This window comes from Humulus lupulus, chromosome 2 (assembly GCF_963169125.1).
Source record: "Humulus lupulus chromosome 2, drHumLupu1.1, whole genome shotgun sequence".
Taxonomy (NCBI): domain Eukaryota; kingdom Viridiplantae; phylum Streptophyta; class Magnoliopsida; order Rosales; family Cannabaceae; genus Humulus; species Humulus lupulus.
Genome location: NC_084794.1, coordinates 165,548,839 through 165,553,818, shown reverse-complemented (window position 1 = coordinate 165,553,818; position 4,980 = coordinate 165,548,839).

The window sequence follows — 4,980 nt, the reverse complement described above, 5'->3', positions numbered from 1 at the left end:
CAAGGATTTCTAACGGTCCTACTAATCTAGGACTCAACTTACCCTTATCTCCTCACCTGTTTCCATGGTGAGACTCTAAGGAAGATATAGTCTTCCATTTGGAACTCCACATTCCTTCACTTCAAATTAACATAACTTTTCTATCTATTATGCAAAGCGAGCATCCAAGCTCTAATCTTTTCAATAGCCTCAATGATCCTCTAAACTACCTCAATATTCAAACATAACATCTCACCCATCTCATCCCAGTGAATGGGTGATAAACATTTCCTACCATACAACATTTCATAAGGTGCCCTTCCAATAACTGGATATCTCCCTCTGATTCCATCAATCTGAGGATAATAAACTGTACTAAACTCCAACTGTATACTCATCGCCTTCTGTAACCTTCCCCAAGACTTGAAAGTAAAATCAGGATCCTCATCTAATAAGATAGACCTTGAATTCCATGAAGGCATACTATCCCTCTCACATAGAGACCTGTATATTGATCAACTGTATCACTCGTCCTTATTGATAAAAGTGAGTTGACTTTGTATACTGGTCCATAATAACCCGAACTGAAATCACACTTGCCCACTACCTTGGGCAACCCCACCACGAAATCCATCGTGATGTCCTTCCACTATGGAATACACAAAGGCTGTAATGGCCTTATAAGTTTTTGATACTCTGTCTTGACTTGCTAACAAGTTAAAAACTTTGCCACGTATTCAGTTATGACCCTCTCCATCCCAAGCCACTAATATAAAGCTTTTAGACCCTAGTACATCTTCATGGTTCCTGGATGAAGAGAATAAGGGGTAGTATGAGATTCATCCAAAATCCCTCGTTTAATCACAGTGTCCATCGGATCCCAAGTCCGATCCATATACCTCAATAAACTCATACCTGACACTGCATGATCCTTAGCTAATCCAGCTAAGACATTCCCCTTAATTCTTCTCATCTATGGTTCTCTCAACTATTTTCCTTTAATTCTCTCTACAAGAGTAAACTCAAACATAATGTTGACCAACTGGCCCACCAGTAACTCTGTTCTAGTTCTGGTCATACTCTTCAACTAACCTGATGCATAGGAAATTATCTTTTTCTGTCAATGAGGTAACAATCCTAGAGAATTCTTTCACAAAACCCATGTAAAATCTTACTCATCCAAGGAAACTCCTAACCTCTAAGGCGTTCCCTGGCTTTGGCCAATCTCTGACTGAGAGTATACCACAATATCATCAATCATTTTACAAACACCATACTTTGTATTCGCTCAAGCTTACAAAACTAATTGGATCTTGTTCATCTTATCATGAGTTTGGGATCTTTTCTACTCAATAAAAGTGTAAGTGGACATAGGTCATTACCAAAACTTGGGGCAGAAACACTATAAATTATTGTGTTCTTATTTACTTTAGTTCAGTTCCCACATTTCATATCATTTATTTGACTCAGTGTCGTTGGCCAAATTTGTAGTCATCAAACTTCATACCCCTTAGAAGAACAGACAACATCAGGTGCAAGAGAAGGCGAGTCACCATCTCCATAATCAAAGAATTAGGTAGACTCTTCTTTGCCATGATCACCAATTGATTTATCCACAAAAAAATCCTCCAAATTCAACACCTCTAACTCATCAAGGGTTGGATTGATATTCTTTTTTCAGTTGCAAATGTCAAACAATACAACAAAAACACACAAAAAAAAAAATAGAAATATAAATAATTTTTTTTTGAAAAACAACAATGAATTAATATGAATCAACAAAACAAAAACACTACAACAACATAACAAATACTTGCTTTCATGGAATATAACAAATATTGGTCTTCAACTCCTTCAAAGTTGCAGTGGATAAAGAACTCCATTTAAGAATCCTTGGGATTCAATCGCCTTCTAACTTACAATATTTTCCATCCATGCAAGGACAACTTTCATAAAACCAGACATGGAATGCATGAGTAAAACCCAAATACCTATAATAACCTTCATACCTCATTCCCTTATTACTTTCACGTTTATTTTTCTTCACAATACCACTATCTATCTCACCCTTCAAAGAATCCAAAGTGAAAGCAAACACCTCAATTCCCCAAGCAAACTCATTATATCGACCACTGTCAATAATATCTAACTTCTCCCTAGTAACTTTTTTTTCCTCAAGAGAACTAAAAAAAAAACACTTAACTAATCACAACACTGCCAATTTAACAACATCATCATCACTGTCACCCTACCTCTAACCCTTAAATGCATCTTCAATAGATTTTTTGGTAATCTTAGAATAATAATCAAATAATTTTCAACCAAATTGGATTTTTCTTGTTTAAAGTCCAACTTGTTGTACTTTTCATGACAATCTAAACCTGTAATGAAGGCAAATTCCTCAATACTAAATCTAAGTCTTTGACTAGAAATATTCACCCAAAACTTATTATATGAAGGTTTTTTAACCTCCCTTAACAACAAACTATGAAAGACTTGGGGTGGAAAAGTAAAACTTGGAATACCTAAAAAATGACCAAAAATAGTCTCAAAGAATAAGACATTCTGTTGAGTAGACAAAATTGAATTAATATTGGCAATGACATCATGAGAAACACGTTAAGAAGACCCTCGAATTGTAATAATGAGATTGTGCATACTTGTTTTCAAGATCTAGAGAAAGAAACAATGTAAAAAATAACAAACATATCACCATAATAAACGCGAAAAAATAACAAACAATATATAAACCACAAAGTTAAAACAAAACATAACAGAAATGTGAAAACAACGTGACAGAAACCCTAAAAGATGGCTTAAGCAAAAAAATGAGCATATTGAAGGAATCATAAAATTGTTCTAAAACTACATAACATAACAATGCAAAATGACTTAAGTATAAAACTAAACACATTGCATGCATTATCAAATATAAAACTAATATGAACGAATGAAAAAGAATCACTACCGAAAATTAAAAGACAACCTAACAATCATTTTGCAAACAAAATGCATTAACATATCAAACACATAATACAATACAAAAATATCACAAAAAAATCAATAGCATAACAATTAAACTCAAACCTTAATAACTTTCTTCTTCCCAGAATTTTCACATAACTTTGGATCATCATTTTTTTCTTGGACCCTTTTTTCTTTTCTTTCTTCAGCTGAATCCAACCATATCCTCTTTCTTGACGATTTGGGTTTTCGTGGGTGGGCAATAACTTTCTCATATTGGATATCTTCTTTTTTAGATTTGGAAGCTTTACTAATTGTTTTTGGCTGGGGGAGAAAGAAAAGATGAAATAGAGCCAGCAATTGCTATAGGCCATCTCCAACCACTACTTCATTTTAAATCTTACTTAACTTCATTTTTCACATTTTTCAAACTACTATTTCATCTCCAATCACTACTTCAAATTTCACTTCAACTTTTACTTAAAAAAAGAATATTCATTTTTTTTAATTCTTTTTAATCATCAATTAATAATTTAACTAATAATAATCTTATATATTAACATTCATATCTATAATTAAGTAATGATTTTAAAATTTATGTTTTTAATATTATTGTATTCCCAAAAATAAATTAATTTTTATGTTGTATAATTTTTATTTATTCTTATAATATTGGTGTATATTTTAAAAATTAAAAACTAACAAAAACTAATAAAAGATTAATTAAATTAATATATTTAATAAATAATATATGTAATTATTAATTGGACATATGGATATATGAGTAATTTTACCCCTTGCATCAAATTAATAGTGCAACATCAATATTGATGTTGCGTAGTGGAATAACATCAAAATAGCGATAAAGTTAGTGCTAGGTTGGAGAAGGAAAATTGGCCCTTTTGAAGTTCAAGATGCCTTTGATGCATACATTGGAGTGGCATAAAGTGGAAAAAAAAAATAGATTATATATAATGAGGTATAGAAAGTGGGCGTGAATCAAACAGTTAGACAAATTGAAAATATTTTGATCGTGCAATAAAAATGTAGAGAAAAGAAGAAGAAATATGTAAAAAGTGTTGATAGAAACGTGTGTTAGTAAAAATTGTATTTAAATATAATTAATAATATTGTATAAAAGAAAATTGTTAACAATTTATATGTTAAAGGGTTTATACCTTTTTGGATCCTGTGTTTTGACAAATTATTTTTTGGACCATGTGTTTTGTAAAATAGTTCAAAGCATTTAGCCATAGCTCTGAATCCGTCGAACATAGCTCTTAAGTCATGGTGATCTAAGTCTCTTCGTGAAGTCAAGCCATTCTTGCCCAGCCCCAAATGTCGTTGTCGTGAAGACTTTTGTCGATGTCATCCAACACCAGCCGGCTTCTCCCCCAGCAATCAATGCCGTTCGACGAAGACCCTAGTCGACGCTAAGTCCCCTTCCCGCATCGTTACTGTCGAAGACCCCCGCCAAAGAGGAAGTCCCAATAAGGATTTGTTCTTGTTAGTTTTGTTCACACCAAAAGAAATGGTGTTGCTCTTGTTGTTATTGGTTTTGTTGCTGTGTTGTATTCAAATTCAATTAGAGAACTTGATGTTGTTAGAACAAAGGAAGATTTAGGCCATTTTCTAACAAGCTCTATTGCCATCTTTTTAATAACTATTTTCTAACAATTTTTCAAAACTATACATGGATTTGCGTGAATTTGGTGTGAACCATGTGTGAATTTTGTATGAAGCGTGTGCGAATTTTGGTGTACATAGTGTGTGAACCATGAGTGATATTGGTGTGAACCATGTGTGAACTTGGTGTGAAAAAGGAGTGTGAATCAAGTGTGAATAAGGGGTGAACTTGGTGTGAAATAAGTGTGAATTAGATGTGAACTAGGGGTGAACTTGGTGTGAAACAAGTGTAAATTAGGTCTGAGTTAGGCGTGAACCAAATGTGAACTTGGTGTGAAACAAGTGTTAATTAGACGTGAACCAGGGGTGAACTTGGTGTGAATTAGGTGTGAACTATGTGTGAACCATGTT